Source organism: Hermetia illucens, chromosome 2 (genome assembly GCF_905115235.1).
Source record: "Hermetia illucens chromosome 2, iHerIll2.2.curated.20191125, whole genome shotgun sequence".
Lineage (NCBI taxonomy): Eukaryota > Metazoa > Arthropoda > Insecta > Diptera > Stratiomyidae > Hermetia > Hermetia illucens.
The window spans coordinates 183,550,261-183,564,076 of record NC_051850.1 but is presented as its reverse complement, the minus strand read 5'-3'; the positions used below and the strand labels follow the sequence as shown (position 1 = coordinate 183,564,076).

Here is a 13,816-nt window from a genome sequence, read left to right as displayed (position 1 = left end):
ATCCAAAAAAGAGAACCGTAGTTGCAGCACTCAGGCCTTTAGTACACCCATTGTCCTAACTTTTTTTATACAATCACAAACATCCATGAATATAACCGGGATTCTAACTCGGGCACGACGTCCCAACCATCTCGGTCCTCGCACCGTCACCTAGGGGATGTGCTTTTGGCCCAGATATTTTCGGTTGGCCCCTTGTGGTAATTTCATGGTGCTTGTGGTTCTGTCCATATCACGGGCAGTGCTCCTCGTGGGCTCAAGTGTGGTCTTGCGCTGTAGAACTTGGACGCCGTATCCTTTCGTTGTGGCAAAGGGATTAGATAGGCCTCGCATCCGCTCGTATGAATGTTGAATCTACATTCAGTAGAGACAATTACCACTGTGCCAGCCATGACCGGGCTCTGTTTGCGGCCTCCAAATCAATCCATGTTCGAAGAGGACCGTGGAATTGCCGGTACTCCCGGTACATTGCCGGTACTCCCGACGAGTAGTAACTTTTGGGTCAAAAATATGAAAATCGACAATACATTTTATGACGACAATTATAGATATTTTGCTAGGATATCTTGAAACAAAACAAGATATGCGCAGATATTGGATGCATCAATTCTCTCTTAAAAACACATCAAATTAAAGCCTAAAAACAGGGAAGCAGCACTTGCGTGAAATTTATAATCCAAATTCCACCACAAAGCAATAAATGATTGCAATTAATATCCTTAACATAAGCCGAGTATGGTCAGTCCAACCGGCACCAGTTACAAAGTGCACCCGGAATAAAATTAGACATGTTGAAAAACGAAAATCATCAATTAGATTTCATTGAGATTTCATAGCCATTCAGCACAATCCCGGCAGAATAGATACTCATATGAGTACGAGTATAGATGGCCCATTATACGAGCCAATGGATATAGCACTGACTATCCTTGTACGAAGTGTTCAGCAATAAAAGACAGAGACAAGACACAACTATGAAACACATTTGCCGTGGCTGTTACAATCGAATAATATTCATTTGGCTGCGAGTCCCTTTATTTATAGATAATCCACATTTTGTCCGGCTAACACCACGGATAATTCTATTTCAAGATAGACTCCCGATTCCAAGACCAGAACTCTATTTCCTGGCCAACTGCGTCCCGCAGTAGCGACACCACATACAAGTACTTATTTATTGGAGCGTAGTATGTACGTGGATGAAGTGAACTTTTAAGAATAAGAAGATAGTGGCCAACGGTGCAGTTAATCCAGCCAAAAGAGGAGGCAGGATTTGAGGCGCAGGTAAAGATACTATTGAATCTAAACATTAGAAATTCGGGAAATATGAACTTATAAACGGTGCTGTTTTTCTTATGAATAGAATCTTGGAGACAAGTTGAGCCACTCCGCCCCTGAGGAGGGATTTTATTTGCTTGACCAAAAGCAGATCCTTGAAATCCTCCATTGTTCAGTGAACTATTATCTGCAAGTAGCCATCGAATTAAGTATTTTAAGTATTAATTATTGTTTGAGTGGCAAAATATTCTGCAAACACCCCACAGACTATTCCACTAGCGAAAACTTTAGACGCGGCTTTCATGGCACTTCAAGTGCCTCCCACCCCAGCCCAGGACATGACTGAAGCCACTTAACCACGGGGCAAACGAGCGTAAATAGTGACATCGATGGAGCTGTACAAGGCCCGGCTACAAAAGGACACAAAACAAGAGTTCTCCATTAATTACGTCCTTATGTTCAGCAGCAGCCCGGAATGGCGGTCGTATGGTTAATCCTGTCAACAAGGCCACTTAGGATCTGCCATACAACAGTTCCAAATCAAAGAACACGAGCAGCGGCTCATATCGCCAGATTTGATGACGGTACTGCTTGTAGTGTGGCATGGTAATGCCATTATAAGATGCTAGCGAGCCAATTGATGTTCATTTCCGAGCGTGATGCCATGGGACAGCCCAAACAAGACGTCGCATTGCATCCCACCATTTCGACATCTCTGAATGGCTTATACCGTGCGGAAAGTGGAGATGATGATCAAGTTGACATCTTATTGTGCGATTCAGCCGTTACGAGACATTCAAATTGAACATAAATTAACATTAAAAGGCGAATTAATGGTAACGATATTGCCGATTGGACTTTAACGATCCGTTACTTATGTGTGTTACGATTATTGGGAATGGAAAAAGGAAGAGATGCCACCACTATTCTTGAAGCGAAGCGTTCCTAGAGGATACAGCAATGGTATCTCGTTTTGATGCCACATCTGAGAAGGGTTATTAAATAGAGAGTAATCGCTCAGGCCTCCCTATTTAAAGTGGAAATAGATACTTTGAATTCGGATATTCAGGGTATCTTAGATTTCCAGCTAAGAATTAGACCTAAGAGGGGGAAAGAAAATAACTAGTTCAAGGTTTGAAACTAGGAAGCAAGACAGTTGAAGAAACCGAGTTATAGGTCTTTGTAGGAACAGGATAATCTCAAGACCGGAAAGTGAAAGCCGATAGGGAGTTCCGCCGAAGAAACTTGGAAAATGTCCCCGCTTTGTATATCCAAACGCGGAAGGTAATACCCGACGAGGTAGAGCTGTCTATCAGGCAATTCAAGGTCTTTAAAAAGATTGCACATACCCAGATTCAGCGCTGTTGCAGGTGAGGGAAATTAAGGGTACAGAGTCGGTAAGGATAGCCACAGAAGGTAAGTTCCCTTTTAAATGAAGGAGATCGGGGGAATTCGCGCTATACAGCCTCAGGACAACAATCCGGAAGGGACACCAAATCACAACAATATTCAAAGATGTTTCAGACAAAGGAGTTGAACATTGTTAGGCAAGGCTATTTTGAGATAAGGTGGAAAAGGGAACGCTGGATAACAACCATCTAGAAAGGGTTTAAATTGGATTGCAAGAGGACAATAGAGCCAAACGCTTTAAGGATACTGCGTAGAGTAGCAGACACGTAGCCCTTCTCTAGAGATTAACAAGACTCTATATTTTTCTTAAGGATTACGGTGTCCTAAGTCCACATCCATACAAATAGGGAGCAACTTACTCCCTCTTTTTTTGGTCCACGGACCCCTCGTTTAGGGCTTAGCACGCAAACTTCAACAATATTAAGCGGAGACGGCTTTACGGTTTCTTACCAGGGCAGAGGCAAATCAGATCTTAAGTGGTCCTTAAGTGGTCCTTTATATGACATGACTGCGAATTATATTGAGCGTAAATCCACCCATACTTTGGGCCAAAGCTGGGCCAGAGCTGAATATATTTTTCTAAAGATTACGGGGTCCTAAGTCCGCATCCGTTTGAGGTCGGACCGGACTGTTTGAGTCTAGAGGATTTTCAGAGGAACGATACATAGGAAGAACAGAACAGGATGAGCATTCATTAAAAGAAACTCTGCATGATTGATTAGAAAGGCATTTATCAAGGAAGTTATTAAAGTCGACTGGATTGAAGGTAGGTATCATGAGCCACATTGTCCTCTCAGTAAGAAGTGTTTTACACCACCTCCTCTTAAAGAAGAAAATTCCCCAACAAGAGAAAAGGATAGAAATAGATGAGTATTTCATAACAAAAGTGATGGGTTGCTCAGAGATGGCTGAGTCAATGCCAAATGGCCAAGAGGGTCTTCCAAGTGCCGGCACCGGGAAACGCTGTATTCACATTGACTTCCTTGCTGTGATGTAGTAGGCGAATACTCCGAAACTTAGGACGATCAGTCCCGAGTCTACAAAAACTAATATGAGGCAGGTCCGGCCATGGAGCTTTACGGGAGGTTATATTATACCATAGAAACCGGTATAGCCCACCGTGTTCATACATATGTCTCAGAGGAATTCCTAAAGGATGTCTTCTCGGACCGGTTAGTTGCAGCTGACCCACTCCTTGGAGTTTCTTGGTGGCAGTGGTTGGGCAGACATCTTGGGGAGCTCAAGCGTGGAGTTGCGCTGTATAACTCGGGTGCCGTTTTCTTTATTTCGGATGAGGTTGTATGTAGGCCTTGCATCTACCGGTATAAATACTAATTTTGTAGTCAGTATAAAGCAGTACCGCTGTGCTAATCACTGTGGGGTTCTGATTGTGGTCCCTAAATTAATCAGTGTCCGAAAAGGTCCTTGGGATTATGCCTACACAAGAGGTACTCACTTTAAGCCCGGAGGATCTTCAACTAAAGCTGTGGAAGGTAGCATTTCTCGTAATTGAACATTGTACATAGAAAGGAGAGGGAGAAATGTATTATTTAGATTTAGCTAAGGTAACGTCAGGAAGCCTTTCCGAACCAGATTGCATTTTGGGCTTAAATTTGATATTGGAGAACTCAAACAGTCAAGTAGGTTGCCGATGGGCAAGCCATTCAGAACATTCTGCACTTACAAAAGGCGCAGAAAAGGCTGGGGGTCAAGAAGTAAATATGAACGAGAAGGGAGAACATGGTGGATTGCAAAATTGTTGCAATGAATTGTCGGAGAAGCCAACAAAATTGGTGACAGTGTGGAAAGGGAATTAGGTAACTGGACTTACCAGAGTGGGACCAAAGTGACTTCAATTTTCCGGGTGCTAAAATGACCTCGCCGCCTTTTCCCTGATCGATTTCAAGGAAAAGCGCAGAGCCTTGAAATGGAAATGGTTTCTCACAATTCTAAAAGACAGAAGCTTCTGGTTCGCATCTTCCTTCCAAATAGGTCCAAATATTCACCTGTCTCAGTGTCCAGTGATAAAATAGTAGTTAAACTCATTGAGTTTGAGATAGAAATGCAATCACTAAGGTGAGGCATTGCTGAAGCAGCAGACAGATATTATCAATCAAGTCGAAAAGATTTAGTGAAAAGAGGGATCAGGTCGTATCAACGGCGTGGATCCTTACTTCAAAATTACGGACAACTGTAAGACCTGCAATTGCAGTCATAAGGGTTTAATTGTGAAAAGTTCGAAAGATCTCACCATCGCTGTCACCGAGGGATTAAAGAGACAAAGAAGCCCCGAAATATAGGATTCTGGAAGGCTTACAAGCGCATATACTTCAGGAATTTTTTTATTCACGGGCCTTATCAAGGAGTGGTGTCAATTTATAGAAGCGTTCGAAGCCATCATACACTTAAATCGCCCACTTGACAAAAACAAAAATTGCCTCGGTACCTGCAAATCACCGCTAAGGAAACGGTGTCCCATTTTTAGTGGATAGGCAGCAATCGAATATCTCGCTTGAACTTTCGTCATGTCACTGTATACGACTATTCGAAACTATCTGGTTAGATTCGTCAATCTTGGGTATCCAATTGGCATTGCATTCTTGCATCTTTCAAGACAACATAGACGACCTGAAATATTTTGCTTAGGCGGTCAAACTCTATTGATGAAGAGAATCTACGAAGTTTACCAACAGAAACTGCCCCCACGACTTTCTGAGGCGCCGACGGGACGACCCACTCGTCGGCCATCTTGGGAGAGTGGATCCCACTGCATGGCATAGTGGGCAATGAAATGCAGACCTATGCGCCGACAAAGTTGTTCATTTGAAATAGTGTCAATCAATGTACTCCGAAGATGCGACGGAGACGAACGGAGTTCACTTATAGCAGAACTAAAAGAACATTAACACAGAACAGCCTCAATTTCATCTGGTGTTGAGATAACTGCATTTTGAGAAATTAGACAAGGCAGCGAAAGCGGATCTGGTGCTGTTAATGCGTCTGGCGACATCCAGTACGGTGTCAGCGCTAGCAGAGACCACGGTTCTTAGATGTGAAAACTGATCGACGCCTTCGAAGCTCTACCCAGTAATGAAGATAGGGAGGTTGCAAAGACCTGTCAGACTGAGAACCTTGGTTTTGTTGATATTTGTCCAACTCTACTTGTCTTTCATTCTAAATTCAGAGCCAGTTGACCAAGACCCAAGGCCCGGTGATATAGCATACAAATGTCATGAGGGTCGTCGAGGGTGTTTCAGGAAAGAATTCATCGTCCATTGAACTCTTCCACGCCCTTCGGCACTGTTTCAAAATAATCCATAGAGTGTTGATGTTGTCAATGGAGCAAACTGCGGAGCGGAGGCCAGGATTCTTTTAGCGATTATCTTTGCGACAACAAAGTGCACGCCTTCCAATTATAGTATTCAAAACGGGTGCTCTTCGTTGGAATCTAAATCATCGCCTTCTTCCACATTCAGAGGAGCGTGTCGGATTCTCAGGATTTCTATACGTATGAAACTGTAACTGTAGGTGAAGCGATGAATAACTCTGCGGAGGGACCATCAAGTGCAGCGACTTTACTCCGTTTGGGTGCATTGGCTGGCAAAGCAAATTCTCTTCTGCTCGGAGGAACAGTCCGTAGCCGCATGTTACGGTGCCACCTCTTGAGCTACCCATCATTGTGGATGAAGAGTCATCGTTAACGTCCTTCACAGAAGCATTAAAAGACTTGCGACCACATGATGGACATAGTTTTGGCTAACGAAGGTGCTGTGAACATTTTTCAGAAAGGAGGGTCAGGTTCAGTTGTAGACTTGACGTTGGTCAGCCCTCCGCTGACGCGTGGTATGTCCTGCTGCCTCAGCGAACACTACACCCACAGCGATCAATAGGTAATCTTCTTTGAAACATGTGTCCAGTCACAGGGCAAAGACCCACAATACCTGAAACCGAGCAAGATTTTAGGCTGGTCTGCAAAAGGTTTGGATGAACAGACCTGCATAGAGGTGTGGTTAGATCAACCTGATAAAGCAGGCACCTCTACGGAAAGAGCCATTCATGTGGCCCGATGCATCGGTAATGCATGTGACGCGTCCATGCCGCGGAAGTGTTCATTACCCAGTAGAAGACCAAATTACTGGTAGAGTGGTGAACTGGCGGGCCTTCGATCAGCCTGCCACCGAACCAGAAGAGCGGCTCAGAGGGCGGTAGGTAGAGACGATCCGGGGCAAAAAAGCGTGCCTATAAGGCAGCCCGCAAAACCCTCAAGCCCGCCATCCAGCGAAGCAAGAGGAAATGCTTTAAGGAGCTCTGCTCAGAAGCCCTCCGTGAGGGAGTGCTTACAGAATCTTGATGGAACGACTCAGATCACGTGTCCTACCCCCTTGCTGAAAATCATCCAAAGATTATTCCCCCAGCAAGATGAGGCCACCGACAGATTCCAATCACCTCTGAATGTTACGGCAATTCCGCCAGTTATCAAAGACGAGCTGCTGGAGATCTGCGTAGAATAATAATAATAATCGTTGGCACAACAATCCATATTGGATCAGGGCCTTGAAGTGTGTTAGAGCACTTCATTCAAGACCGTAACGGTACACTAGGAGGCAATGTGGTCAGCATTGCGCTCGCCCGAGATTATTACCCTGATTTGACTCAGGTACTCATTCACAGCTGAGTCGACTGGTATCCGTCGTCAAATCACGATGCAAATTTCACTGCCACCAGTGAGATTTGAACCGCGACCTTCCGTATGACAGCCTAGTGCTCTAACCACTGAGCTATCCGGACACTATGAGCTATGCGTAGAATAGGAGGCAATAAAACGCCGGACGGAGTACCGAATAAAGTCCTTAAGCTTGCCGTGAAATCCAGACCGGACATGTTTGCTGAGTTGTTCGAAGCGTGCATATACGAGGGGAAATTTCCAGCGGCATAGAAGCGGCAGAAGTTGGTACTGGACTTAATCCCACGGTCTTCTTAGGACACGGATTGATTTTGTGACCACAATCAGAGCCCCGCTGTGACAAGCAACAACGGTACCAGTCTATAACAAGTGCATGGCTCAGCATTCATACTGGTGGATGCAAGACCTACCAAAATCTCTACCGAACTAAGAAGTACGGCACCCGTGTTGAAACGTAACACCACGCTGAGACCGGAAGGTCTCTGTTCGCTTGAACGCAACCACAACCCCCATGAAGCTCCCACTAGGGGTCCTACCGCAAACAACCGAGCTGAACGCACATGCGACAGGAATTCTCCTGAAGAATGTGATTCCAGGGGTTATCCTGGTTCCCATGGTACCAGTACACCCTTGGTAAGGTTTCGTGACTATTGCCACTTCAGATGAGTTCCCACGAAGACTAGGATTTGATCGCCCTAATTAGGCCTTTGGAGCATTCGTCTACTGCATCACGGCCGCCAAGCCAATGCCGCCCCGTCTTCCTCCCGCCACCGCTGAGTTGTTGAGAGCCAAGGGGGCCTTTCAGATTGGCAGTATGGGTTCCGTAAAGCCTGATCAACCATTGATGCCATTAAATTGGTTAGTGGCTTGGCGGAAGATGCAATCCACGGAATGGGCAGTACCAGCAAATACTATGTGGTAGTAACTCTGGATTTAAAAAATCCATTCAATTCGGCCAATTGGAGTCTAATACGCAAATCCCTAGCGAAGGTTGGTATTACCGCCTATCTCGCTGCTATCGTCGATAGTTGTTTAACCGAAAGGAGGCTCTGGTATGACATCGATGACGGACCCCAGGAGAACATTGTTTCCGCGGGTGTCCCGCAGGATTCCGTATTCGGCCGACTACTATGGAACATCATGTACAACGATATACTAATCTTTCCTTTCTGAAGGAAGTCACAGTGGTGGGTTACGCTGACGACATAGCGCTTGATGTTGTCGCAAAGCAGCTCGAAGATGCTGAGTTATACTCAAGCGAGGCAACTAGTGCTGTTAAAAGTTGGCTAGAGAACTCTGGTCTGACACTTCCGGAGGAAAAAACGGAAGCGGTCCTCATCACTAAGCGCCGGAAATGCTGATCTAGTGCTGATTAGCGAGCAATACTGAAACAAGGATCCGTCTTCATGGTATCTCGACTTATCGGGCACCGCTGCCATCTGGGTTCGGGGAGACGTTCGACTTCGTGTTCTTGCCGAAGGCCGGGGGGACGGATTTGCCTGGATCCGGTGTTTAGGGATAACGTTTTTTAGCGTTTACCTGACGCCGAATGAGTCGATGCCGGACTTTCAGCGCAGGCTTGATGCTCTGAAGGACACCGTTTCGAGCACGGAGGGACGAATCCTGGTTGGCGGTGATTTTAATGCCAGGGCTCTTGAATGAGGCATGCCTCAATCAGACTCCAGAGGGAAACGGATTCTGGAAATGGCGGCGAGAATCGGGTTCGTAATTTGAAACACCGGATCCACGCCAACGTTTCGGCGCCCAGGTTGTGAAGGAAGCATTCCTGACATAACTTTTGCGTCGGATGCTCTGGCATCATCGGTGGACGGGCGGCGAGTCCTAGAAGACTTCTCGGCAAGTGATCATCAGTACATTGCGTTCGAAGGCGAGCACCAACACGACGTTCCCTCTGCGTGTGGAATCTCGCGAGGGAGCACATCGGAAGGTTCGTCGAAGCTCTTGGAGCAGGTAGGGCCGCGCTGGGGCGCACTCCAGGGGGTGGTGGTGTCGCAGCTGACACCATCGTAGATTCAGTGATGAATCTAATAACGACGGCGTGTGAGGCTTCCATGCCCCGGAGAGGCCCCAGGCGCGACAAGCCTTCTATGTACTGGTGGACGGCAGAAATTGCCGACCTACGAAAGGAGTGTCATAAGCTCCGCCGTTTGGCACAACGTTTGTACGCCAACGAGGAGGCATGTGCCATAAAGGTACAATATAGATCAGCAAAAAGGAGACTCCGCAGCGCTATAAATAAAAGCAAAGCTCGCGGCTGGCAAAATCTTGTTAATGAGGTGAATGATGACCCGAGGGGACTTGGCTATAAGCTTGTCACTCGGAAAATCGGGGCTCTGCGGAAGCCCTGCATATTGAGCACCGACCAGATGGACCGCATTGTGCGGGCATTGTTCCACAGACACCCTGTACGGGTTGATGTAAATAGCGCGGAAAGCGTCGTGGGTTGCCCCCTTTTCACAATGGGAGAACTCGAAGAAGCGATTCTCACTATGAAAAACAGGAAGGCGCCAGGTCCTAATGGCATCCCGGCGGAAGTTTACAAACTGGTGTTCCGCCAACGGCCACAATTGCTGCTCGAAGTGTTCAACGCGTGCTTGAAGGAAGGCATTTTCCCTTGTCGCTGGAAAGTGGCCAGACTCGCCTTGATCAGTAAGGGTAAAGGAGACCCGGACCTCCCGTCTGTATACCGACCGCTGTGTATGCTTGAAACGGCCGAGAAAATGCCCGAGAAGCTCATCAGGGGTAGACTAGGTGAAGCGATTCATGCTGCCGCGGACTTATCCGAAAGGCAGTTCGGGTTTAGAACAGGGAAATCTACAGTGGATGCTGTTATAGAGGTCGTAGATGCGTTTAATCGAGCCGGGGCACACCGCCGCCGATCTCGACGGATAGTGCTCCTCATAACGCTTGATGTCAGAAATGCCTTCAATTTCGTAAGATGGACAGATATGCTAGGCACACTAGAGAACTCCTTTCACGTGCCAAGCTACCTCTTGCAGATATTGAGGGATTATCTGAAAGACCGCTCCATGTTCTATGAGACGCAAGAGGGCCAGAGGAGGATTTAAATCACGTCGGGAGTAGCGCAGGGATCCATCCTAGGGCCGGACCTATGGAACACTTCCTACGATAGTCTGCTGAGACTCGATATGCCCGAAGAGTCGCGCCTGGTCGGTTATGCAGACGACGTTGCGGCACTTGTTGCCGGACGCACTGTTGAACAGGCGCAAAGCAGACTTGGCATATTGATGCGACGGGTAAGCGGATGAATGACTGCTCACGGTTTCCACCTTGCACTGGAAAAAAACCGAAGTAGTCATCCTGACCAGAAGGAGAATCCCGACCTTGGGTCCCATATCGATCGGCGAGTTGACTATAGAGTCAAAACCAGCGATTAAATACCTTGGTTTAATGCTCGACTCGAAGATGAGCTTCTTGGAGCAAATCAAAGCAGCCGCGAACAGGGCTGCAGCAGGAGTCGCGGCCTTGAGTCGGCTAATGGCGAATGTCGGCGGCCCTATATCAACTAGGAGACGTCTCCTCATGGGAGCAACGCAATACGTCCTTCTCTATGGTGCGGAGGTATGGGCTGATGCCCTTGACAAGGAGGTGCATCGTAAACGCCTCGCTGAAGTGCAGAGACGGGGAGCTTTGCGAGTGGCGTCTGCTTATCGCACCGTCTCCGAACCAGCTGTGATGGTGATTGCGGGAGTGATCCCCGTTGCCCTCCTTGCGCAAAGCTGTCTATCGCCGTAAGGGCGAAAACTTAAGAGAAGTGGTTGCCCGTGAAGAACGTCAACGCACCCTTAGCGAGTGGCAACTTCCTTGGCAAAATGAACCAAGGGACAAGTGGACTGCGCGGCTCATCGGCAAATTAGACACATGGTTGAACAGAAAGCACGGTGAGATTGATTACTTCCTTACCCAATTTCTAAGTGGGCATGGATGTTTTCAGTCTTACCTGCACAGGGTTGGGAAGGCGCGATCTCCTGATTGTGTGTTCTGCAATAGAGTGGCGAATGACCCTGAACACACCTTTTTCTCTTGCGAAGGGGGGGGGGGGGGGAAATACCATCACTTCCAATCCGACCATCAAAAATTTGGGGGTGGTGATAGACAGGAAGCTCAGCTGCAACCAACACGTGCAGTATGTCTGCGAGAGATCATCCATTGCTAGTATGGCCCTGGCGAGGATGATGCCGAACGTGGGCTGCTTATAGCCAGGGTGGTGACCTCAATCATGCCCTATGCGACCCCAGTTTGGAGGGAGGCGTTGTGGATGTTAGTTAACACTAACGAACTGAGCGCAGTCTATAGGAGGACAGCTCTGAGGGTATGCTCTGCCTTCAGGACTGACAGATTTGCATTCGAATGACTAGATGAAACGCCAATTTTGAGGCATTTCTGCAGTGATTTGCAACAATTGATGAACCGGAACAATTTCGCGCCCTTAAGGTCCTTTTCAAGCGAATGGAAGCCAAAACTCAACTTATTCTGTCATTGCTGCGGGAAACGAGTTCAATTTCTTGTGTATTCAGCAATAAAATGCAGTCATTGATCTGATTCCAATTGACGTGAAACTTGCAAGAGCTCCAAACTGAATTTTCCTCAATGAATTTAGCGATGCGCTATTACAAAAGATATTTTCGGAATGACAGGGAATGACGCGCGGTGTGTGCTAAGCATATCATTAACATCTCAAAATACATTGTAATATATTTTGTTGAAACAACGAGGACCGAGGCGATGCATCTCTAGAATTGGCCGAAGATGCCGTGTATCGAATTCATTCTGTGAAAGTGTGAATCAATTCACTTCGCCAGTGCAAGGCCTCAGTTTGTATCTGAGAAGTATGCGCCGTGAAATTTAATGGCTCGTTCCTTTGGCTTAATTCGAAAAATTCCATGAGAATACCAGGTTGCATAGAATATGCACCGAAAAATTTGCTTGCATTCAACAGGCAATGACGGCAGCTTACGTGGCCCGTATAATTAAATTTTTGAAGGAGATACAGAGATACGGTTATGACTATCGAACATTGTCGAGTCCGAGACAACTTGAAGTGTTTTACGTGGTCTGTACTGGGGGTGTCTGGTACTGGGAAATTTGGATTTAGATTAGAATTTGCTATGAGAAAATGGCCTGATTTTTTGGTACATGCACAATAAACCAACATTTCAAAACATGTGTACTTTATTTTTCGGCAGAGAGCCAGTCAGACATAACACCCCCAGCAGGACTCCCATGAAATCCAACTCCACAAAAGTTCTCCCGCTGAATGTCAGTCACACCGAAGCCTATCTCGTCCCACAACACTTTCGCTGTCACCTCAGTGCCTAACGAAACTTGTAAATTCTCAGCCATCCTGAAAGTCCTCGCAGCTTGTTCCGACGTCCTCGAAATACTTCTCTAGGCCACAAAATATGCGCCACAGAAATTCCCCAAAAATATCGGAAAACATCGTCGTCATGCTGAATATTTCGTCCCGATTAATTGGTGTCTGTGTATCACGAAATAGCGTGTTAAACTAATAGCCCCCAAGTGATTAAAGAGGTCGATGGTTGGTTGATGCTATATTATAAAGTAATACGATACTTGGTGCCCTCTCCCTGGCCTTTGGCCTACTCCCGGTCTGGGGGTCGGGATTTGCTCGTTACCTGCTATTAAATGATGGCAGAGTCCGTTTATGAATTTGCATACAGTCGAGTTGAATTACAGAAGGGTCAGGATAAGGGTGCAAGGGGTTGAAGCGTCAGCTTAACTTGTATGTCCGACAAGTCCGACTATAATACACCACACAGAGTATCCAATAAAGATGATATGTATCGGAAAACATAATTTCCAACGGTGACATAGAAAATTTTATCGCATTTTCGAGCCATTTTCTGTTTTATGTTTTTCATCGCTCTCCGTGTGCATGTTCATGTCCGTGTCCCATCTATTTAGTCTTCTAGCAAATTGATTGATTGTCCCTTGCTGTGTAATTATTTTACACTGTTTTAATTAAAAATTGGGTTGAGTATGGACAGCGGTTTAGCTCGTATGATCTATTGGTTTATTACTAATTGAATTGTCGATGGTGTGTTTGGCCGCGGGGGTTTTGCGGTGGGCATATTACATAATTATGCTTGCACTTTGGGACAACTATTATGTGTTATAAATGCGAGGCGGGAGGGATGATTGGCTAGTTCAACTCATAGCGATACTTTCGATACTAAATTATGAAGCATGATCCTAGCTACTGTCAAAAACTACTCCTTTTACCATCCTGGCGTTTTGGATCAGTTCGAAAGGGGTAATATTACTTCCTATGGTAGGAACCATGGTAGGAACCAATATTATCTGGATTGGAAGTGAGGATATAAAAAAATAAAAAAATAGAACCGGGCCTGCCTGTTCATCAAAGCAAAACCTTTCTCAATTCAG

At 46.3% G+C, this 13,816-nt stretch overlaps 1 protein-coding gene across 1 annotated transcript in view; it reads right to left on the bottom strand.

Moving 5' to 3' along the window:
• LOC119647856 (RNA-binding protein Musashi homolog Rbp6) overlaps positions 1-13,816 on the bottom strand; it is a 1,519,969-nt gene that overhangs the window by 1,265,484 nt on the left and 240,669 nt on the right. The gene's annotated exons all lie outside the window — the stretch shown is intronic.